General features: G+C 38.5%; 1 protein-coding gene across 1 annotated transcript in view; it reads right to left on the bottom strand.

Annotated features, from left to right (window-relative positions):
* Csmd1 (CUB and Sushi multiple domains 1) overlaps positions 1 to 26,332 on the bottom strand; it is a 1,205,306-nt gene that overhangs the window by 667,205 nt on the left and 511,769 nt on the right. The window lies entirely within an intron of this gene.

Here is a 26,332-nt window from a genome sequence, read left to right as displayed (position 1 = left end):
TTAAAGTCACACAATCTCAGCTTCAAAATTGATAACTGTGAGTCTAACAACTCTAAAAGTCAATAATAATCCTTCTCTTAATTATTCCTCAAATACACTGTGATAAGGGCATGAAGTTTTGAAAGTATATGAAGTGCATTAAAGGTTAAATGAAACTGAATATTCTGTTTGTTTTTGTTAACTGGATGTAGGAAATAAGACGATGGATTGCCCTCTTTCTCTCTTTTTAGGAATTTTGGCTTTTTACCCCAGTTTCTCAAAAGGCAATTTACAAAACTTTATTCTAGAGTAAATGTATAGATAACAATCTCCCTTAACTTCCAGGAAAAATATACATACATACCAAAGTTGCTGAAATAAATCTATTCTCCCAAAATTTGTTGACTTGAGTGTTCCTACCTCAACATGATAAAAATGGTTTTAGAAAAATAGTTTTAAAAACATAAATAAAGCTTTAAAATGGATGTTGAAAAACAGACAGTAACAAAGAAGTATTTGTAATGTGCACACGGCCAAGAGGGACTATAAGCAAAATATTTACTGTGTTCAATAAAATTTCTTCTTTGTGCTGATATTTTTGTGTGTATTTGTTTATAAAAGTGATTTGTGTGGGGGGGGGGGCGGTTTTGTGTGTGTGTGTTTGTTGTGAGTGTGTTTTACTTCTACATCTATAAAAACAAAGAAATCTATGTAGGCCACCTCACTGTCAATCACTCTGTGAGCTTTCTTTTCTGCATTTCCTTTGTTCTCAGGAAAATTTATATTCTCCTTAAAATAAAATCACCATCCACTCAACATTTTATAAACACCACATTATAGTAAGAAAATGGGCTGGAACCTGGTTCACTGTACCAACCATTCCCCAAAACTAGTAGTTTTGACCAGATACTACATGACTGTTTTGCATTTCATACAGTGTGACTATTAGATATTATTTGATTTCCCAAAAGATTTGAGTTTCTAAATATTTCTGCCTTTCAAACTAAAATGTGTCTGGTTCCTGAACTGATGAGTTCCTATGAAAGGAAAACCTGAGGTATCTAATTATAAGGATTTTTATTTAAATGAACTTGACCTTAATCTGCTTCATCTTCCAGCAGTGTTTCTTTGGATATTTTACTACCTACACACTGCTATTAATGTGAAGCACGTGGTAATTTATGATGGTAAGACTTATGCAGATTTTGATTGAAATATTGAGATATTTACCTCAAAACTATTTTTTTTTATGACACAGCTAAATCTGCACACACAGTTCTCTGACTCAAATGCTTCTCTATTCCTTCAAAGTAAGGAAAAGTGAAAATTCTGGCCAATCTCCTAAAGGACCTGCAGGAAAACCCCAACATCAGGCACAGCAGGAAGCCAAAGGCACAGCTCTGTTATTGTCCTCAGCCCTCCAGCTTTTTAACATGACACATAAAGTCCAAAGTTAAAGCGTTGCCATTTGAAGTGATGGAAATGTGTTATTATACCTGCCTTCCTTCTCAAAGCTACAGCTTGCTGTAAACCAACACGAAACCCAATAACTTGTAGCTACCCTCAGTAAAGTACTAGTAAGATCACCATACTCTGTTGAATTTATTGTTTCATTGCAATGGTATTTTAAATTACAGCCACACAAATGAAGCAACATGAGGTCTTCATTTGGCTTGTTTGTGGAAATGACTACAGTAGAGTGCTGGCCTGTTGTCATAGATGGTGGAAATGCTGTTTCCATTATATTTAGGACTAGAAGGACAAAATACTGCAAGGTATCACATGTGGACCATCATGAGGAACATGCTTTATCTTAAGGCCACAGCAATGAAAGAGTGTTTCAGATGGGAGGAGGCTGGAAGTCACTTCTAATCAGTAGGAGGAAGGATGTTCAAACCTGTGTAGTATGGAATGATGGTCAGATGAGTACAGTATGCACAGGAACCAAAGCATGGACTGTCTGTCTGAGGGGACCTGTGCCCTTTGCCTTTCTGACTTATAGTTGTGGTGCCCAATATAAGTATCTCATCAGGAATTCTGTCAACAGTGACTGGGATAAGCTGGAATATTCTCAAACCTAGAAATACAGCTTTACTCTTACTGTTTGCCTTCCAGCTGTGGTTTCAAAATTAACTACTAGGAACTCTGCACTAGGTTTTTGCCAAAATGCTTCAATTTAATGTGGCTAGACAAAGGTCTCTGTCTAGCCTCCTGCTGCCTCCCACACCTACTACCCATCAATCACATTCCTTTTAGATTTTATGTAAGAAGTACAAACTTGGCAGTTGTTGGTAAACTCTTTAAAAAAAACTAGAGCTTTTTTTTAAACTATCTAAAACCTGTTCAGTTTGGGTCTTATGCAGGAAATACTAGAATTTTTTTTTGCTTTATTGAGTGAGTATCTGGAAGCCAATACCTCTCTTTTCTAGATGCAGGAAGACTATGATGTTCTCAGTGGTCAATAACTTCAGGGTGGGAAGATGGCGGGTACTGGACTAAAGAATGTCTGAGTGCATCTTAGAAGCTGGTTTGAGGAATGGGCCTCAGTAACTGCCATTAGTAAACATTTTTAACTGGCACTAAATTTACAGTAGCTTTTTGAAAGGCTGAGGAATCTCTCAATGAAGCTCTCATTACTCACTGGAAGGAATACCTAGCAGACACTATGGAACTCAGCAAACTTAGGAGGGAAATGAGCATGGATTCCTGCTGGAAGGAGTGATGAAGCAATCAATGACAAGTTTAGGTTTCTGTTGGAAGAGAAATGTAATTACAAGAAGTCATCAGGCAAATGCAAGGCAGAGGGCAGTGTCTGTGGTAACCAGCAGGGCCTCATTGGAAGTGATTGAAGTGATAGACAAGAAAATAAATGTCCCAGTGAATGGAGTGAAATGAAAGCACCCCAGCAGCGGTGTCCAGTATGAGGTAGTGAGCTGAATGATGGGTCAGAAAGGTGTCTGTGGGATGTTGGATAAGCAGTGAGATCTAGAAATCAGAGCACAGTAGCAATCAGTTGCTATCTTGACATTCATTATTACAATGTGGTCACCAAAGGGACTGTTCTTACTTTAATTCTGAAATGTTTCAGGAAAAATTATAAGGAAAGAATAATAAATCAATTGTGCTAAAAAGTTTTTATCCATATAACCATACTTAGTGAAGGTACAAAGAACTTAGTGAAGTATTACATACTCCCAAAAGTATGAAATTATTTGCAACTGAAAAGCTAGCTCTGTCAATTTAAAAAATTTCTTCCCCTTTTCATGGAGAATGAAAAATAGAAAAGCTATATCTGTCACCCTGTGTCTTTAAACAATTAATGTCACCAGGTATCTTTAAACAATTAACATGTGCACACGCCTTAGTCATTAGAACATAGTTTTCTAACAACATTGGGAGCATTCCTGTGAAAGGGGAATAGAGAGTATAGGGCAAACACACTTCATATCCTGTTGGTAGTCAAGGTCTTTTCTGGTGATTTGTTCATTTTATTTTTTCTAAAGTGTGAAGTCCCAGGCATGTAAGCAGAAACATTAACATGCTATGTTTTTCTTTTTTGAGAGAGAGTTAGAAAACAGAAAAGTCTGGGGCTAGAGGAGGCTTCATGGTTCAGAGCCCTTGGTTCTCCTACATAAAGCCCAAGACTAGCTTCTAGTATCCACATAATGATACATGTCCTTCTATAACTCCAGTTCCAGGGGATCCAACACTCTTTTCTGGCTCTCATGTGTACCAGACATGCACATGGTACACAACATACATAAAGTAAAAATACATGGATAGATAAAATAAAAATAATCATGTCAGTAAAAGCCAACAAAGTTCCATGTTGGAGACACTCAAGTACATGCAACTCTTGAAAATTTTCAAAATGATCCCATCTTCTGGAGTGTGTTTTCATACACATTACCAGACAACTTATTTATTTTGGGTTACACCCACAAATTCACAAAATATAATTATTTGTGATAGTATTGACTGTCAGCTTGATCTAGAGTCACCTAGGAGACAAGCCTTGGGAGTGTCTCTGAGGGAGTTTCTAGAATAGATTATTTGAGGTGGGAACACCCATCCTGATGGTGGGTGGTACCATGCCGTGTGCTGGGTCCTGGAAGGAATGAGGAGAAAGGGAGCTGAGAATCAGCACCAAGGCCTCTCTGCTTCCTGACTGTGGACACAACGTGACACACTGCCTCACACTTCTGTCTCCATGACTTCTAGCCTTGAGAACATTACCCTTGAACCTTGAGTCAAAACCCTTTCTTCTTTAAATTACTTGTGTCTTGTAATTTTTTTCCACACTAATGAGGAACATAACTGAGAAAAATGACTTTTGATATTGACCACACTGTTGAGTTTCCAGTTGGAGTGTAGAATATAAGGCTTCAGACCTGTTTCCCACATGTGTATTCCTCTACATTATCCCAATAACAAGAGAGTCCTTGCTGAAATGTTCCTGCTAAACCTGAATCAGAAAGACTGGGTATTTTCTAGAGGCTTACACTGTCCATTTTCTCAGTGTCTAATGGTCTAATTCTGGGTGCAGAAATCATGGCTGGCTCAATTCTAGGTGGCAGTGAAAATGAAGTCTTTAAAAGTCATACCGTAATGGAAGAATTATCTTCAATGATTCCAATTCGATAAAAGACCAAAAGCTAAAGCCTCAGCTTAGAAAATTGTCTTTCTAAATGAACAATAGAGGAAAATAATTTGAACGATGAATTCTGCATCATGTAGGCAACTTGAAATAATCAGCAGCATAAAGTACACACGGCATTAGCTACATTTAAAAGTACAAGTACATGTAGTGAGTTCTCACACAATGCTTTTAGGGATAAGAAACTAAAACAGATCATTTAAGGACTTCTGCTTTTGTTTTACAGAAATGGCATATTTTGAATGATGTCAACAGTAAGAATCTGTCAATCATTTCCATAATTAGTTCCATACACATTTTTGTATCTCAGTTTTTTAAATTGAAAATAGCCAAAGCCATTGATACAGTGGACTTTGAGAGACAAGGCAAGTTATAAAAATCTATTAAAATAATTCAAAATTAATATCACCATTAGGCAAACTAATGTACTGGCTAATCTGTGGTATTAAGTAGCCTTGATGTATTATGTTACTTAGGTAAAATGACTGCAGTCCTTTTCACTCATCAGCATTTAAATCTAATTTTCCTTCCTTGGGGTACTAGGGGTTGGAAAAACAAGAAATGGGATGGAACGGAGATATAAAATTAGATAAGAAGCAATTTTAAACTTCACTGGCCAGTGTTCATATGAAGCAATCTAAGAGGTAAATATTGATTATAGTCAATAACTTTTCCAGAAATGGTTTTGGTCTTGGGAGAAAAGATTGAGGATCAATCACTCATTCAGTTGCTCTGACCAGGAATTTGACAGTGTCATAGTTAGTTCTGTCCATTTGACACATCTGGGAAGAAGGAAACTCAGTTGAAGAACTGGCCCCATCAGATTGCTAGTTGATGTAGGAGGGCACAGCCTGGTGTCAGTGATTGTGTCCATGGGCAAGTGGGCCCACACTGAAGAAGAATGGTAGCTGGGCAAGCAGCATGGAGCAATCCAGCAAGCAGCATTCCTCTCCATCTCTGACTTCAGTTCCTGACTTGAGTTTCCCACCCTGTCTCCCTCCAGGATGGACTATAGTATTTAACCTTTTCATCCTCCAGTTGGTCAGTTTTGGTCAGTGTTGTATGACAGTAACAGAAGAATACTCAAGACAGCAACAGAAGGAAGACAGGTGGTCATCAATATCAAGACTTTCTAATAGATTAGAAACCTCTGCTCTAGCTGTTCTACAAAACACATCATATCAAATCTTTAGAAAGCAAAATTTCCTATACTGTGTGTCCCACTTCTACTTAAATTTCATCACTATCACAAGCCATTGTCATCACCTGTACAGGATGCTATTGCTAGTTGCCCTGCCGCTTTCACATGTGTCTCAGCTGATTCCATTTTGCTGTGAGTGAGATCATTGCACAGAATAAACCTGAGAAGCTGAGTGACCTTTCTGAATTGCTTCAAGTTAGAAGGTGTGGAGATAGTAAGTGAATCTCGATCTCATTATGTTCCTGAATGAGAGAATGCAATGAACAAGCTCAACCTGTCAAAGCAGAGACTGAAAAGGGCCTTTCTTATTGAATTCTCTCATGTTTTTGTCAAAAAGTAATTTTAACCAGATATGCATGGGCTTATCCAGAGACATTCTCTCCTGTTTCCTGGAGCAATCCCACACCACCTTCACTGCCTTAGCTCAAAGGTAAGTCTTCAAGACACGTAAAACAAAGACTCAGGTTTATTCTCTTGAAATTTATTGGGGATATATAAGCCCTCTGCAACATGATATAAATTTTACCATAGAATGTCATTCTATAGATCTTAAATAAATAAAGTTCACTGGGCACTCAAATTGTGTTGATTCTATAGACCATGGATAAAGAAGTACATTTACAATTCGGAGACACCGAGTCTCTGTGTAATTGACTTGTATATGTGGATTGCTATATTACTTTTCTTTCATCTTTGAGTTTTCAGAATCTCTGAGCTGTTTTGTCATTTCAACATAAATTCATATATATATATATATATATATATATATATATATTATATATATACATATATATACATATATATATTATATTTAGTATACTTAACTATATACATAGTTAAATATATGTATTTATATATAGTTCAATTTAATCCTGTTTGTTTTACATTTTAATTATTTAAATGTTAGAATTAAAAATATTCTGGGTTTTAAGAGACAGTTTAGTTAGTAAAATGCTTGCTCTATAAGCTTGAGGAACTGAGTGTAGTCTTCCAAATCATCATTAAATGACTGGTTGCCCTAGTATATACCTGTAATACCAAAGCTGGGGAGCTGGAGACAGGAGAATCTAGCACAGTCATGCTTTCAACCAACAATTCAGGGGGAGACCATATCTTAGAAAATGGATTGGAGAAGAATCGAAAAATGCACCCAACATCAACCTTTGGCCTCCAGACATACACGAACCCACATATACATGAACACTTAACTGTGCTAATTCACAGCTGGCCTGTATTTAATTGTTCTCTTGTAATATGTAGCATTTCTATTTCAATCCTTAACCCTGGTAGCTTTCTTATGGATTAAAATCATCCACAACGGTTATTGTCATACAGATGAGGATTTTATTTTCAGTTCTTTGCTTTTATCTATGTATGTATGCAATATATGTATGTATTATGTAACATATGGATATATGTATGTATGTATGCATTTAGCTTCATATTCCTACTGTTCTAGAGTCACAAACACAGGCATTTCCATCCTGCTCCCAATCTTAGGAAGAATGCTCTACAATTTTACTCTTAAAAATTAGCAGTAAGATTTTCATGGAAGATCCTTACTGAATTCAGGAGGCTCCTTCAGCACCTAGGCAGCCAAAAGTCATGAGAAAGTTCACAAAAAATATTTGTCCAGCAATTTTAATCTTAAGCAAAAATAAAGGGGTGTATGCCCAAGAGCATAGTTTCCAACCATCAGCTATGGCTTTGGTTAGTCTGTGTAAACACTGCTAAGTATAGCATGGCCAGGGACTCAGCCCTATGGCTCCACACTGTGTAAAATCATCCAATGAGCACAAGGAGCTATCTCCCCATCTCTGTGTGGCCTCAGACACTGTTTGGGTATCAGTACCACCGTGCACACTGCTCTGCAGACCTCCAATACTTACTGCCATTGTTCTTGGTAGATTAAAGCTCAGAACGGTGTCTTCCCAGAGGTGATATTTCATGAAATACTGAGCTGTCATTGAACTATGGCTCATCTGGAACATGTTGGTTCTTTTTCTTCATTGTAGGTTGGAAAAGTTATTGTCGTTTTCACTACTCAATGGTACGATATTGGGGATTGTATAAAATATTTTCCTCAAAATGTAATTAAGATTTTCAATATTCCATCACTTTCCTCATTACTAACAAACAATACATTTTATAACTTAATTTGTAGGAGGTTTAACAATACTCAAATACAATGCCAAATATAGTTCTTGAAAAAGATTCATTTTTAGGTCATTTGTCTTTCACAAAGCTCTTAATAAATTCCAGACTTTCTAGCTTTCACAGTAGAGCCTGAATTAGTTACCCAAAGTCTTCTTTTGATGACAATTACAGCAAGAACATAATTCATTTAATCCTCAGGTTGAGCTTCCTTTATTAAGGGAGATTAGCTTTTGAGCTTCATAATTATTTGGAAATAATACTTGATGTATCATAAATTTGTAAGAAATAGTTCTGTGTTTATAGGAGATGTTTAATTTAAAATTCTGCCATTAATATTCAAGTGAAGCCTTAGGGACTGAGCAGATATACACATCTCTGAGACACCATGGATCTGCCCCATGGTCTTGTACATCCTAACAGCATGAAGGAATGGCCCAGTGCCATCTGCACAGTAAGAAGCCAACGGATATGCATCTACTCACTGAATGGCCATAAGGGATAGGAAACCTAAACATTTATGTTTAGAGAAATACCAAACTTTGGAATTCCTTCCTTTGCTGGATTCCACCAACTTTGATACGATAAGCTTGACCTGAGCCCTAGAAAGTAAGCATATAAATACTAGTGTGTGTCTAATTAAAACCTCTGGCCAAAGATAAGAAACAGCACACAAAGCATGGAAGGAAATAAAGGTACTCTAGTTGTCTGATTTTGGCACACATCTGCAAATCCACCCCTGTGCCTTTATCATGATAGTGGGTGCACTTTGTGAGAATTCTAGGACACATATGCTAAGGAAATAATTTCACAGATGATATCAATAAGCTGCTTTTTCTAAATCACTTTGGTACTGCTTAGGCATGAGCTCTGTTCGTGGAAATTATCTACTATCCAGACAATGAACACAAAAGTGAATTTTGTAAAAGGCAGTAGTGACATTTGCAGGAACACTCACTCTGCACCAAGTGAAGCATGGCCCCCTGTGCTATGATTTGTAGGTATTTTTTGTTGTTGTTGTTTTTGTTTTTGTTTTTGTTTTTTTTTAAAATGGAGTGTGCTGGATGTCTTAATACTGGAGACTCTATTGGAAATGCCATCATATAAAAACTCCATTGTGAAAACCAGAGAAACTAGGTTTAATGTCTAAATATTGAGAGGTTTTCCAATTTTGCTGGGAACTAGTAAAGAATAGTTTTTAAATGTATTTCTTTAGCCAAATAGTAGACTTTTTTCTTTCCAAAGACAGCAATGCTGTGGTGTCACAGGAGGTCCATGGCTTCCCTGCAATAGAAGAATTTTCTTGTTGTTCACTCAATGTTAAGGCATCTCAGAAGCAGGATTCTGTAGAGACCATTCAAACTTGTGCCAACAGAGACCATCCTCTTTTCTGTCATCTTCTGAGGGGATGTGGGTATGATCAAACCCATCATAACCTGACATAAGTCCATTCTTCAGCTGGTTTAGGGTTGGTGACTGACAGGATCTTCGACCAATGAAATCACCAGTCTATTCAAGTAGGAGTATCTTGTCAGAGATAGCTTGTTGATGGATCCATGTTCAAAATGTTGAAAAAAGTTCTTAAGCAATACAAGGAAGAAGAGGCTGCCTGCACTTTCCGCACCACCAAGGGCCCAAACAGAAATTCTCCCCAAGGCTGAGACATCCAGCTGCAAAACAAAGCTATGGCTGTAGTAGCTAGCTAGTCTTTCAAGTGATGTCAGGAGCCACTGTTTCCTGGGAGTGCTGAGAAAGAAACCCATGATGTAGGGAGAGAAGAACAGGGAGAGTGAGCAAGATACAGAGGGGTAGAGGGTGAACCAACAAGAGCTGTGTGAAGATCCTCCTGCTGGGAATTTTGGGAATCTGGTGAATGGGTGTAGAGGATGGGTCAGGGTCAAGAGTCACTTGGATGGGAGCAAATCTTCTGAGGGTGGTGGCAGCATTCTGACAGTATCTGTAATTGTTTAAATATTGAGCACAATATGACTCTTTGTATTTCACATGCTGTGATAAAACAGAAGGGATTTTCCTCAGCATGTATGAGAACTTTGAACTCAATGTTGTTGTTGTTTTCTTAACATTGTCTCCAATTCCCCCAAATATTTGGCTTAGTATTTTGTTTACTACAAAGATTTAGCAATTATTATTTGAATGAATGAATGGATGAATGAATGAATGAATGAATGAATGAATGAATGGATTGGGAAGATGGAACAGATGGCCCTGTGCAGCTAAGCCAGTGAACTTGTTTAAAAAAAATGCTTTCTGTTTCCTTAGTAATATGCTCAGTAATAGGATGATATCCTAACTCCACAATTCCTAATTAGCTTGAAAATAACTTGAGTCTCACAGCTCAACCTGAGGTCAATGCATCATAATTTAAAAATCATGCAATAAAAATATTTCTGTGTTTAACTTTTAAACTTTAGGAAGTTTCTGTTTTATGACTTAATACTGAAACATTTCAACTTGAAAATTTTAAGGAAGAGTGGCTGAGTAAAAACAATTTTCCATTTAAATTTAGCAGTATGTATTATAAAGGTGGATGATATCCAATATATACAATATGTGTGAATGTTAAGTTTTTTTTTCATTTGTTGGTACATGTACCTAAATATTGGTTTATTCCAAATAACTATAATAACTTTGATAGCAAAAGAATGCTGTACAACCTCTGTAATCGATTTCATGCACATAATAATATAAGTCAGACATAGAAATTGAAGAAAATTTACTTTTAAAATATCTTAAATTCAAACTAAACTCCAGTTTAAGAAATGGAAGTAACATTTAAATTGATACCTGAGAGAATTTTTAACTCCTTTTTTTGGCCCTGTTTCTTTTCCTCTGTTGAACTCAAAGCAGTTGAAGAAGCAGAATGACCTGAAACATTCCAGAATATATGAGATTTCTGTGATCTGCAGAAATTATTAGCCTTAGTCGCTTGGCATGAGGAACAGCTTGAATAACTTTGTCACCTGTAAAAAGAACCTGCTTACCACGAAGTTATGCATACAATTTACAGGTGAGTGTGAGGAATATTCTACAGTAGTGATAGATAAATCACAGGCTTTCTATGTTAGAGCAAGAATAATTTACTAAATAATTTACTAAATATCATTTTTGGCCTTGTTTTCCCTAAAGTTTTGGCAGCCACCTGCTGTGAATGGTGTGTGTGATTGTGTGTGTGTGTGTGTGTGTGTGTGTGTGTGTGTGTGTGTGTGTGTGTGTATTAGATTATGCAGCCCTGTTGTACTGTGGTACTGGGTACAGTATTGAATATGCTCATTTGGATGCATTGGCCTGAATCTCCATACCCAAGTCTTGTGAGCAACTCTTGAAAAGGAGGCTTCTGTCCACCCTGCCTGACTTGCAACTCCTACTCAGCATGTGGACAGTGCGGCTCACCTAGAATAAAGCAAGTTGCACCCAGACCCCAAAGGTGATTTTTTGTTGTTGTGTGTCAGAAAGGAAAATACTTTTAAAACTTGGCTGATAAATAGTAATTTTAAATAAATGTTTCTACTTTAAATATATTATTAAATTCCATGTTATATTACAATATTCACTCTAGTCATTTTTTTTGTTTGTTTGTTTTTGGTTTTTCAAGACAGGGTTTCTCTGTGTAGCTTTGGAGCCTATCCTGGCACTCACTCGCTCTAGAGACCAGGCTGGACTGGAACTCACAGAGATCCACCTGCCTCTGCCTTCCAAGTGCTGGCATTAAAGGCATGCACCACCAACACCAGGCTAGTCATTTCTATTTTAAATATTTTATTGTTATTATGTATTATATTAAAATTTGTACTTTTGATATTTTTATTTTAAAGCTGACCATAATTACCAGTAAAATTAAGGGCTAAAAATCCAATTTTCAAGTGTTTGCTGACTTTCCTGGCTATTCCATGCCAGACTTCATCTTTCTAAAAAACACTTGGTGGGATTGGTAAAACTCATAGAATAGATAGTGAATGAGATTTCTAGTGGCAAGCCTGACTTGGCTTTAAAATGAACAGAAATGTGATACCAGGATTATGACTTCATTATACATTCCAATAGTTGTATTTTTAATGACCATTGGATTTTCCAGGAAAGCTGTGAGAAGAATGTGGAAAAGCGAAATGGAGATGGGTGGTGAGGGCTATTGCGGCTGTGCAGAGGAAGCCAAGGAAGATGATGTAGACAATGGTTATGCCCCTGAATGAGAATCTTCTGAAACTGCCCTACTGACTACAGTGTTTTGAAGGATATAGTTAAAATATTTAAAATTTGTTAACATTAAATATTTAATGTTTAATTAATATTAATATAATGTTAATATTAACATGATAATATAAATTAAGATAAATGTTTAATGTCCACAACATTAATATTTATTAAATTAATATTCATTATTAAGTATATAGTAATATATATGGATATATGTATATTATGTATTTTAGACCACATGCTGTGTTAAGGGCCCTCCTATATATCACAGAGAGGTGCTGGGCAGGCTGTGGATGTCACACATTCCCATTGGCAGTTTTGGGAATTCATGTCCAAGGACAATTTATCTTGTATTTCAATCAACTCCACCCAGATACTAATGTAAGCCATGGTGAGCTGTGTGCACCATGGCTGGTGTGCCTTGTGTCTTCAGCTTGAATTAAAGGCCAATGGATTGAACTGAGAGACTGCTCCCAAGTTCTTCAGATTCTCAGAGTAGAGAGTGGGGGGGGCTGCTCTGTGTGGGCCTGGTCATCAGCTCCCTCCTCTCTGCTCGCATCTTGTGTCTGCTTGTTTTTCAGACTTTCAAGTGTTTTCATCTGTTGCTAAGGAAATAGGCATTTTTTGCCAAGAATGTTTTTTTCTTAGGTGTTTGAATTTTCTTCATTTTAGAGATAAATTGGGTTTTATGTCCCCCGTGTGCATGCACATACAGTATGCCTGTGTGGAGTGTGGGTCACCGTGCTGCTCATTTCTTGGAGCATGCTCCAAGGGGAGTTGCCATGAATATTGTCCCCAGCTCTGCCAGCGCTGAGATGGACTGGAAACAGCAATAATAACAAAGGTGAACCACTGACACTCACCGGTATCCATTTATCCATTATTTACACAGCAGCTTTTCTTTCAAGAAAGATCCACACAGTTAATGAAGACAGACTAAAGCAGACAGACCCTGCTGAGCTGGGGGTGGAGGTAGAGGCACCTCTGGTTCCAGGCTTACTGCTGCCTTGCTGGTTCAGTCTCAAGGGACACAGAGCCTTTAGTAGAAACCCCATCTATCACTGACCCTGTGACTGAGCATGAAGTGTTTGGAGGCTGGTGTTGAAGCCAGAAACCTGACATGGAAATGGTAATTGCAGCTACTCAAAGGTGGCTTTATGAGGCTGAGGCAGGGGGCTGCACTGGAAATGTGGGGCTCTGATAGAAGGAATCAAACAAGGAAGAAAAGAAAAGAATCCTTAGAGCACATAGAAGCCATTGGTGCTTATGACTCAGTTCATATAATTACTCAGCAATTGAGATTTATATGTTTTAAAGCATATATGCAGTTTAAGGCACATATGCTTTAATGCATGCTGAACATGCCTTACTCTATATAAATTACATAAATGGGATTATTTCTCATTGAGCATGAACATGTACATGTTCATGGATGTCCCATACTGAGAATATCTCCACACATTCCCACAAGGGAAGTGTGATGATGTGTAGTAGTATACTTTGTATGTTAAAACTGCTAGGAGATCTACAGTCTCTTTCTCCATAGAATTATTTTTGGTGCACCTCCATTTAAGACAGAGCAAATGTCTGCAAGCATTTTTGGGGGGAGGCAGCTGACTCATGCTTTCCAATGAGGCTCCAATTGGCTGGCACAAGTAACCTGAAAACAATGAGCATGCTCCAGATGGGAGATATAAGTGAGACTACCAGGAAAGGTCTCATGATTAGATCTGCAGCAGCCAAATGAGGTCACAAAATTCTGGTTAATAAGAAAAAGGATTCAAGTCCTAGGTTGGCTCAAAAATTCCCAGGGTCAAGAGACCACTGGTTTGCAGGCCTAGCAAGACCAAGTTTGTCTTAAATGTAGTGAGAGACCATGAAGATCTTGCTTCTGTATACTCTGAACACTGGGGAGGGGGATGTGGGATTAAGAGATGACACACATCTCTGCTGTTTACCCATGAGGAAGCTACAATTCATTGTGATCCAAACTCATGCCTTCTTTGGTCTTAAAGGAAGTATTTAAATAAGTAATTGTTCTTTAATCTCACTTGGTTGTCTGTAGGGAGCCGTCCCAGCATTCTCCATTACAAGATGGCGCCTGCATCCGGCAGGCACCGAATGTAAAGTTAATGCGCGCAGGCGCTGAGTAACTTTCCACTCCTTGATCTCTGCCTATTCCGTGGCGTCATATGGTCCAATGAGCTGCAGCCAATCATAGGGTGACACGTCCCAGGCGGCGGTTGCCAGCCTTTATTAGGGGACGGGATTCTTGGCTCGGGGTCTCCGCTCTGGTAAGCTTATGCTCTCCTCTCAAGACGCATTAAAGCTTTACTGCAGAAGGATCCGAATGTCCTGTGTGGTTCTTGCCGGCAAGACTATCGCGCGGGACAGTTGTCCAGTTTGGTATTATGATGCTTAATTTCAGATGACATCTTGAGATGTAAAAGCACCTAGTTGGTGAACTCTGCACAGGTCTTTGGGAGTATCTTTATTACATTAATCAAAGTGGGAAGTCTTTCCACTGTGGGTGGCATCATTCCCTGAATTGGGATTCTGGACTGTGTAAAAAGAAGGCAGTAAGCTAAAAGCAAGTATTCACCCCTCTCTGGTCTTTGATGGTGTGTGGAGGTTTGAATAAAAATGGCTCAAATAGGTTCACAGGGACTGATGCTATTTGAAAGGATTATGACATGTGGACTTGTTGGAGGAAGTATGTCACTGGGAGTGGGCTTTCAGGTTTTAAATGCTTAAGCCAGGCTCTGTCTCTTTCTTCCTGCTCTCTGTGGATCTGGATAAAGAACTATCATCTAACACCCTAGGAACATGTCTGCCTTCATGATGCCATGCTTCCTGTTATGGTGACAGTGAACTAATCCTCTGAAAATGTAATCCAGCCTCAGTTAAATGCTTTCCTTTATAAGAGTTGCCATGGTCATAGTGTCTCTTCCCAGGATAGAACCCCAACTAAGACACTGTGGTTGCAATGTAACTACCTGCCTTGGGATCCTGCTGTCATGACTCTGTGTTTTCCCCAGACATAAATTTCCATCAGTCTTTACATCAGGCATCCTGGCAACACAACAACGAATGGTTACTTCTGGCCATTTCCTGTCATCTTTATTCTATTCTATTAGAAGTCATTGTGTCACATGGTGCTGCATGTGGGTTTCAGAAGATAGCTGGTTTTTGGAGAGGCTGTCCTGCTAATACCCATGCCTGAAGACAGATGAGAAAGAACCTGGAAAGAGGTCTAAATTACATGAAGAAGGAAACATTTTTAGAGCACTATAACTGAACCCCTTTGGCATTGCCAATGGTCATGGCTGATATATTGGAACACAGTTGTCAAAATACCTAGTGTAACAAAGGAACCACTCATATCACCATTTTAATTCATTGAGGAGGGAAGGTGTCATCCTCCCAGGAGAGATGGGATAAGACCTTAACCAAAGTGCACAAATGACCATCTATAAGGTAGAATGCAGACTTCTGGGTAATTTGCAAACCAGACAATAGCATCTCCCTGCTGTATACAGGGAATACTATCAACCGTTTTGCTTTTTGGACAGTTAACATCTTTCCACTTTTATGGGCTCCATGAAATATAACCATTATGCATTCTGTATTATACTCATCCATCTGATATTAAAACCATTTTTGAGTGATCTTAAAGTTGTCAAATATGCTCTAATTAGTTTCATACAACATTTAGGGGTTATATAGGAACTTCCATGTAGTGGGTTTCTTTTTTCCTGAATAAATTTATTTCAACAAAACACTTCTGATTTCATTGGTTGAAATGACTATTGTCCAGCAAATAGAAAGTCTCACTGATGTTCCTTTCAGAGTAGAGCTATTGTGGTGAAGACAAGGAACTCATGGGCAGCCAGACACATAAGTACAGCTCATTTTTTAAAAAATCTCGATGAGCTAGAAGCCTGGGCAAATATGGCAGGTGGAGCAAAAAATGAGTCTTAGTGCCACAAAACCAAGACCATGAGATACATTTGTCTGTGTGTTAGCAGCAGGAGACACTGTAGGATGTTTATAATGGCTGACACTAGAGAATCCCAAAGGCAAGCTAGAATCAGAAGCTAGATTTTGGTGTTTTGCTCTGTCAAATGTTGCTATGGACACAGTGAACTATGAGCTACCCACAGAGGAAAAGTGGAAATTGGTATTGAAGGATAGCAAAGATCATACCAGTTATAAGGAAACTATTGAGAAATGCATCTAAATCCTCTGTGTGGGGTAGGCCCTGTTCCTCGTGTTGCATGAAATCCTGGTGCCTGCAAAGCAGCTGGCCTTTGATGGTGATGGATTTTAAATCCTAGAATGTTAGATACCTAGTAGGTGATGCCTGCTGACATATGTGGGACCATGCTGCATTTCCTTTAGATGCCAGAGGTTTAACTGGGGTGCACGCACCCACACCCATGCTTAGCCTCTGTTGTCTCCCTCCACTGTGATTTATAGTCTCCTCATCTCCACCAAAGCTCCCATGAGCCCTGCAGATGCCTGTTTGGATGTATCCTTTGTTCAGTAACATTCTGAAAACACTATTGCCTGCCCTGCTTATTCACTTACTAGAAGACATTTTTCAAGATGTTTCTCTCCCCTTTAAATACTTGGAGTCTGAATAATCCAATTGAAAATTCAGGATTTCAACACTCTACTTGATAATTCAGAACCCAAAGACCTAGATTTAATTTTGATTTTTGTCAGTGAAGCTATATATATATATATATATAATATTATATATATATAATATACTAGTTTAGTTTAAATAGTTTAAAACACTATAACATAATTCTGCATATTTCCCTCTCTGGGTAGTTTTAATGGCATTTCCTTATGGGACTCTCACCGCAAATATGTTCTATGACAAGAGAGAAAAAGACCAGAAAAGGATGGGTTGCACCTGGTTCTGAACACTTGTCTTCATGATGGGATGAATCTGTGTTTCCCACAGCTTTTCCATAGGTGTGCTGTCTTTACTGATATAGAAGGGATCATGGGCCTGGAGAGTGAGAAGTATGTAATACCAGATGAGGTTCTCTACCAGGTGGAGGAGTGCTTTGGGGCATTTACGCACTGTTTCTCCAAAGCTGTGGCTTTTCTTTATCCCTCCTTAATGGAAGATTAGGACTCGGAAACCACTGACTTCCTAAAACCAAACTTTAGAGTTACATATTTCCTAGGTCATTGCGTTATTTTAGAGCCTAATTCAGGGTTTGGTAAAAACTCATTTCTATAAACACAAGCATATTAGTAAATTGAATAGTCAACTAACTTTCAGATCTCCATAGCTGGTGTCTTCTTGGCTCCTTTCCTTTGTGTTTTATCAGAATAATATGCTGTCTATGACAACAAGATGTTTATTTTTAATTTATTATTATAATTTTCTTAAGGTGCTTCATACATAATAATAAAAACAGTAACTAATTGCAGTCAGTGTTGACATGGATATTGCCAAGTGGATCTTTTAATAAAGCACAATCAGAGGACTAAATATGCAATTCTAATCAAAAGTATTAAACGTGTGTATTCAATGCCCCAGTGAAGATCGCAAACAAACTGTAAAGAAATACTTCTGAATATGTATAAACATAACTGACATTGCATTAGCATTTTGTAAAATAACAATTAAAATTTTAACAGAAACAGGAAATGAGAAAACCAGCTAAATGATAAAAACAGGAATTATAAAATGAAATAAAATCACAAATAAAAATATTATGAAAGTTCTTCACAATCCTTTAAATGAAAAAAATCATGTGATAAGTAGTCCTATTTTAAAATTTGTTTTCTCCTCTCACAGTGTTTACAGATGAGATTGTACATAAGAATTATTGACAGATGTTCTGTTTTATGTTTGCTAATTCTTGCAAGAATACTTTTTAGGCATGTAAGGACTTAGGAAATAAATTCTAGAAATCCCATGTTTTGCCTGGAAACATATTAATCTCATTTCCTGAAGCATAGAGACTTCTTCATCCACTGAGTCCTATGCTTCTTGCTCCATGGTGGTCCGGGCAGAGCTACGCCCATTCAGAGTCTACAGAAAATTTCTCACCCACTCAGGTTTTAGTTGCTTGTCTCCACTCTGCATAGTGCTAGATACTTCAAAAGGATATTTAACTTTATTTATATAAAATACAAAAATGCCTTTATGGATGTTGAAATACTTCTGGGAGTCTTTTATTAAATAGTAAACATGTCAAAAATCATTACTATCTGAGCAGAAATGCTTCTATGAAAACTGCTAGACTCTTCTTTTTACATAATAAAAAATAAAATAAAAAGAGAAATAAAATAATTCTGTCTTTCCATTCCTTACTGGCTCAGGCAATAAGAATGTGTCAGAAAACTTTCACTAGCTTCCAAGGTCAATAGATACAGTACTTCTATAATCCAGCCAATTTGCTATAATTGGCATAAAGTAGCTTGTTGTAGGAAAGCAGATGATCTTTTGTACATTTAACACATTGTGCTGCCTGTGTATGTATCTCAGGTCAGCTGAGTGAGTCAGCACATGCATGTGCACACACACGTGGACCTACACACACATGCATGTACAAGCACACACAGAGAGACAGAGACACACAGAGAAACAGAGAAACACACAGAGAGATACAGAGAGAGGCTGATTCTCTCTCTCTCTCTTTCTCTCTCTCCTGTTATTATATGAAAGTACAAACTCAGGAAGTATTTCTTAAACAAGGCTTTTTTGTTATAAAGACAGGGGATGTAAATCAAGGAAGTGATATCAGGAACATTTTTGAGAGAGGCCAAGTTAAAAACATACTTTCTGCCTGTCAGGATATTCAAAATATGAGTGTACAGAACCACATTTGATCACTTACAAAACTGTTGTGAAAATTAAAAAGACTGGGTAAGAAAAATAAAATCTTTCATAATAATTATTTGCTTTCTCAGAATATTTAAATGACTCTTTCTGCAGTGACAATTCCTTTATTGAAAATAAACTGTTGTCTCATACAATACATCCCAACCACAGTTTCCCTTCCCTCCATTTCTCTAGCTCCCCACAAACACTGCCCTTACTCTCCAGATCTCTTCTTCCATTTCCCCTTCAGAAAAGAGCAGGTCCCCAGGAGACCACAGCCAAACAGGACAAAACAAGATACAATAGAACAAGGAGAAAGTCCTCATATTGAAGGTGGACAAATCAACCCAAGATGAGGAAAGGAGTCAATTCATAAAAGAGTTTACTAACTATCTGATAAGAGAACTGTTTAAAGTGCTTTCAAAGTGAGACATGCCATTAACAACTTGGTCTTTCCACACATGGAATTGTATGGGCAATTGTATATAGAACATCAACAATACAATTATATGCTTTAGTAGAGTTAGACATCAATCAGCTTGTGTCACATGATGCTACTCAAAAATAGTATATCAGAGCTGAGAATATTGCGATGAACTTGACCTTGATTTAAACAAAGCTCAAGAGCACATACTAAAAATACAGCATTTTCAACCACACACCTTTAATGATTAAACATCTTTCAAGTGTTTAAAGCAAAATACTCATTTTGAACTACTTGAAACATTATTTGACAAATAATCATATTTTCACTGAAGTTTGTTTTTGAAATGCTAAAAAAAAATCAACTTTGAATGATTTTTAAATTGTTATCCATGTTCTCTGCAGTTGCCACAATTAACCAGGCAAATTTGTGAGAACATACCCATTCATATGAATTGACAATTGCTCAGGGTAACATATTGATTAATATCAACACATCCTTTTAATAAAAGAGATCCAAAAATAAAATGAAAACAGTCAGGGAATCATCAATCTACAGAACGATTTTCATGTTTCCAAAGAATATCTCCATATCCTATGAATGGCCACTCTATTAGCTCCTTTCCAGACTTATCTGGATATAGCCTCCCAAACCAGCCCAGAGTGGTCCTTGCTCTGTGACTCTACAATGAGGACTTGATAATGAATATGATAAAGATGAGTCCAGAAGCCATGTCAAGAATCCTGGGCAGGAGCTGGGCAATCTACTAGTAACTTATTTATACATCCTGCACTTTCTAACTGTCACTGAAATTTCCTTATAGAACCCACATCTCCCTAGAGAACTTATAAATATGTTATAAATTGTACAGGATGTATTAAATCAAATACATCATGCTCTATACAAAATGACTAAATTGCATTGTTTTAAGTGCTGCCTGCATTGCTTGACTTAGAGTAGCCTCAATAAATTGTTGGTAACAGTCCTGAGAGGGCTGGCTGTGTTCTACCAGTGAATGGTACCTTGGTGCTGCCAGCTTGTGACCATACAGAGAGTTCTGTAGATGCTACCTCATCCTACACTCTCCTGAACTCTGAGAGGATGCTAGTGGCTCTCTGCAATGGGATGCAGCTATCACTTGACATCCTTTCCTTGCTGTTTCATCAGTGCTATCAGTAGAAACACGGCTTTGTGCTCCACCTTCTGCACTATGCCATTTCAACTGCTTGGGTGTTCACAGACATAAATTTCAAAGCAGTTATTTTCCATTCATTCTGGGTATGTAACTCAAATTGGGCACTTTTAACTATTAGTTGCACTCTATTTAAAACCCCAGTACAACTCATTTATGAAACACAGTAAACAACATTGGTATAATTCTGACTTGGGGAGCTGTATATAGAGTTGAACCCCATCTGAATAATCGAGGTTTTGTATAATAGCTCATGACCTTGGGAGGCAATCACAAGAGCAAAATGGGGCTGACAGGCTAGTTGACCATCCTGGTGCAGCCAATGCCAGACAGGCAATTGACTCAAAAGCCATGGGTACCACTACCTTTAATTACATATGAATTTTAAAGGGAAAGAAAATTAATCATGTCAGTTCATCACATGTATCTTTTGATTGCTCATTAGCAAAGACATTTGTATAGTTTTATTTAAGAAAACATTGTTCCTGTGAAATTTCTAGTTACTGTTTTCCTTTGTTATTTCAATAATAAAGGAATATCATGTTTTCTTTGTTATCAAATAGAAGAACACTTTTTCACAAAAGTTGTTTTTGTACATTTTAATCTATTGATGGGAAAATTAAAAACTATATGAGAATAAAAGGGGGTGTTTATTAAATTTTCACTGATAGTAATCTATATTTGACATTCTCAATTTCTTTGTCTGAATCTGGTAAAGAAAAACTCATTAACTGAGATCAGAAAAACCACAGCAGCTGTGCATAACACAGACTTTGGAAAAGATGCGATTTGTGTTTATTTTTAATCATGCAGGTACTGATTTCATGAATATTTTCAACTTTCTTTCAGCCTGTTGCTTTGAGACACTTCTGCTCATAAAAGTGAAATTGTCCCCTTTTGTGTCTTTAGTTTTGAAAATGGAAAGATGAGCCGTGCAATGAAGACAACTTGGGGGAGACAAGTGCTCTCCTTGACTTTGTGAAGTCGGCTCTCTCCAGGGTCTAGAAGAGCTACCAACTCATAATAGTCAAGACAAATTTTTGTGTGTTATAATATAATCTTAGCAATTCAGAGATGGTAAATTCAGCAGGAATATTACATTCTATTTGGACACCTGTCGTCAACTGACCTCATTAGTCAAAGGTACCATTACTGAAAAAATGAGTGTTAATTGCACCAAGACTTTGTGTCTAGAAACTATGGAACATCCTCTCTTAGCTAATGTTCTATTGTAGTTCTATTATTATGACCAAGGCAACTTACAAAAGGAAGCATTTAATTGGGGGCTTGCTTATAGAGTCAGAGAGTTAGTCCATACCCATCATGGTGGGGAGAATGGTGACAGGCAGGCAGGAGTGACACTGTAACTCACATCTTATCTGCAAGTTGCAGGCAGAGAGTGAGAGAGTAAGAGTGAGACTGGGACAGGTGTGGGCTTTTGAAGCTTGAAAGCCCACCACCAGTGACATACCTCCTCCAACAAGCCTATACCTTTTAATCCTTGCCGAACCGTTCCAACAACTGGAGACCATGCTTCCAAACATAGCAGTTTCTCATCCAAACTACAACACCTCCAATGACACTAAGAGAGAAACAGGGAGGCTCTCTTTGGAGAAGCAACCAATAGATGATGGGAAGGGGTCCCCAAGGCCATAAGAATCTTGTTAAAAGTCACATGCCTAGTGAGTCTTGTCTTGGACTTTTATCCACTGTTCTAAACTTACGTTCCAAGGAGAAAACCAAAAATGCAGGCATATAATATAAATAGAATTTCTTCATAAGTAAGCAAGGTTCTGTATGATGTCTCTGACTGATGCAGACAGAATTACTTAGTTCTAGCCACAACCTTGCCAGAGACCAAGCTGTGGACTGACCCTGGGCTTGTGTGTTTTACCCTTTCTACCTACACTGTAACATGAAACATTTTTACAGAATAATTTGTCTTGCAGCTTGGCTTTCCCTTAAAGTCATGTGTTAATAAGCAAGAACCAGGTCTCTGGCTCAAGTTATAGAAGTGACATGACCATGATTGACATGTTAGGAATGCATCACTGTCATGCTGCTGATTTATAAATTACTTGTTACTAATTGTTTGGCCTTTATTCCACACAAAACAAAATAACCATCCATGTGACCAGTGTAGACAACTTCAGCACCTAATCATGAGTGGACACACCAAAGGTCATCGAGGTTCAAGGAGCTTACTCAGATGATCCACTCACTAGCAAGTTCTTTCTCAAGGGCCTGTGATGGAACTTTGAGGATTACCACCATATATACTGGAAACCTTTCAGGGAGTCTATGTAGGTGAATCCTTGATTAGTAGGGTTGAATACTCTCAATACATGCTTCCATTCTGTGGTATGGGTTTGAAAAGCCTGCTGGTCTTGCACATGACTTATAACATTAGTGGGTCAAATTTGCACATATGATCAGCTGTTGTATAGGGGTGAGGGGGCCAGGGATGGATGAGATCAGGAGGTCATCACTGTCTTTTCCTCCAGTCTGTCTCCACTTGGGTGTTGGTTTCACACCGCTTTTTCCTAATTGTTTGTATTACAAAGTGTTCTAATGACATTTTATGCTGAATTAGTCCCTTGCCTCAGGGTGAAATGGCATCATGTTCCTAACTGCTGGAGGTCAAGAGTCATCACAGGCCTGTTATCCTTCCTCATTATTCCCTCTAAGCAAATATTCTGGTATCAGGAGGAGGCCTGAGCAGGCCCTCCTCAAAATCCCACCCCAGCTCTTTCTGGCTAACCCAGACAGCAACCAAATATGCAGGCAGCTAACTCCATCTTGATGAAGGAGGTTCAGGGAGCTTTTGCTTGGGTTGTTAATAGTTCTCAAGTTTTTCTACTTCCTCTCTGGATTGTCTTAGATGACATGGGCTCAACTAAAAGAATGCCTTAAAAGAAAACTATTTTCTCAGAATTTTCTCTCACCATTTTACATTCTGTGGTTCTGAGTAGTAAACATCTTTATTACTATGTAATTCATAAAGCCTCAGCTTAAACTTTATTTTCATATTTAATGCAAAGAGAAAAGGTGACATGGGAGAGATATTTGGAAGTAGGTGCTGTATGCTGATCGGAGCATGGTAAATGGCCAACCTTCCATGTTTGCCACAGCTGCCTCAGAATTAAAAATTAAATATTAACTTTTGTCTCTCTCATCCTTTTAATCTCTATTCACATAATTAATTTCCTCTGTCTTGTGTTTTAAAATTCCAATTTCTGTATGTTTCAAGAGTTTACTAGAAATAATTCTAAAATATTTAAAAATGATTATGAATAAATTTGAGTATTTGAAGGCATGCTAAGGAATGAATGGTTTCATGTCAGCCACAGCCCGGCATGGAAAGCTTGTACAGTGCAGATGAGTATCTTGCTGGCTGATGTTGCTGCACAGCCTCCTGGTAGACTATACCACAAGGACTAGGTCTAAACAAATCGACTGTAAACTGAAATTCCTGTACCAGAGGGCTCCACCATCCAAGGAACAGGAACCAAGAACCCCCATACTGACAAGAAAAGGACCAGCAAGCATCAGACCCAGGAAATCTCTGAGTACACTAGGATAGCTCCAGTATTCTGGTGCCTGTAGGCAGACCACCAAGTCTCAGCTTATTAAAGACCCATCACAAAAACAGGCAGAGAGACCAGCAGCCTCAGCCACAACCACAGAAGCAGCCTGAGCCACACCCACAGAGGGAAGCTTAACCAGACCCACCCACCAAGGCAGCCTCAGCTACAGACACACATTCCCAAGGAGCAACTGCACTCAGACTGCTCTCTTCATTTCACTATTTTTTTCCTGTAAGCACAATTTCAAAATCTCATTTATTAAATATTCATAATTCATGGATTTATTCATCTCATATGCCTTTTATCTATTCTCTTGGAGTCCTACCTTCCAATAAAGAGCATTATTGCAAGAAACCCATGGATGTGTCTGCAATTTAAATATTTCAATTCATGCTAAAATACCGCCTGGAACACACACACACACACACACACACACACACACACACACTCACACACACACACACACTCACACTCACACACACACACACACACACACACACACACACACACACACACACTCACACATACACACACACCAGATCCTCCTAGGGTCTAATGAATAGGTGGAAGAATATTTGGGGAACATATTTTGCATAAAGAGTGTGGTTGGTCTGTATCTCTTGTCTTCCACGTGGTGGTGTTGAAATTACTTTTGCCCAGCTGGGCTCTAATTACCACTAATTGAATGCTCTGATATTGGTATAAAAGACACATTGTGGAAATATCACATCAGTTCACTGGTCGCTAAAGCTCTAAGGACAGTAGGAACTTCAGGAAGCATCTGTCATTTTTTTGAGTTTTGTCCACAATCTCTCCCCAGCCCTCCCATTAGCTTTAATGAAAGCAACAAGAGACAGGGTGAGACGGGCAGGGAGTGCATGGGAAGAGAGTGCTGGGAAAGTGTTTGATTGTTTGCCAGTGGTCCCATTGCTTGCAAGTCAAGCTGGCTCCTTGAAGCTCCTACTCAACAGCAATTAGATGATGAGAAAAACATCCACATGAACACCTGAGCACACAGAGTACCCTCCAGATGTGCACAGCAGGGCCTGCACAATGCCAATGACCATGTGGCGTGTGGCTGGACTCTGGAACTAAATGTGCAGTCTGCTCTCATCCCATCTGGTATCAGGGGTCACTGTTAAGTACTCTGAGAAACAACAACTGTGAAGTGTCTGTAAAATGCTAGGTCAGAGACTGGGGACATCACCTTCCCTGGAAGTGGCATGTGAAGGCTTCTGATGGTGACTGCAAGCAGTAATGACTGTCCCATGCTGGTGTTACTCATTAGCTTGCTATTATAGGGTCCAAAAGAATGACTAATGAATGATGCAGAAGGCTTCAGCAAGCCTGAGGAGGCTACAGAGAGAGATGGCTGCAGTCAGCAAATCTGTATTTAACTCACATGGTGTAGTGTGTGGTGTGGGATCATTGTCGTCTGGGGGGGGAGGGGTATTGAGCTCCCTGAGAAGGATTAGCATCTACACCTGGAGTGGGCAAGGTGGGGGAGGAGCTTGTGAGGTCCTGAATGAACCAGCAGCTATATAATCTTGGATTTCTAGCCCCCAAAACACTGAGAAACATGTCTGTCTCGCCTGAGCTGCTCATGTTCCTGGAAGGTGCAGATGAACCTAGTTAATGGATGGAAAAGGTTTCATCCCAAATGACTGACTGCCTTCAATAGTGATAACCTGGGACTGATTTCATCAAGTCCCTTTTGCAAATAGAGAAAGAGGCTTGGAAAGTTAGTATGCCAAGACAGCACTGTATACTGAGTGGTGAGAATGCACCCCAAATCCAGGTCTTCTAGCTCCTTTTCCTGGAATCTCAGTTTCAAGTATTCTGACCCTTCTTACCTGTGGGAGCCTGCAGAATTGACTCCATTCCATTTTAACTTAAGGTCAGAGAGTTTTTTACCTGTCCTTGCTCTTTCAAGGTGAAATAACAAAGATATCTGGCCTAAGATGTGGATGTAATAGAATGTTTGGCCTAAGGGGTGGTCACTGCCTAAACAACAGAATACTTATCTCAAGATATGGTTAGTTGATGTTTTGGATATTGAAGGTGTAATTACTC

This window comes from Cricetulus griseus (assembly GCF_003668045.3).
Source record: "Cricetulus griseus strain 17A/GY chromosome 1 unlocalized genomic scaffold, alternate assembly CriGri-PICRH-1.0 chr1_1, whole genome shotgun sequence".
In the NCBI taxonomy this organism is placed as follows: domain Eukaryota; kingdom Metazoa; phylum Chordata; class Mammalia; order Rodentia; family Cricetidae; genus Cricetulus; species Cricetulus griseus.
Note: the sequence above shows the minus strand (reverse complement) of the source record. Positions and strands in the feature narration are given on the sequence as shown.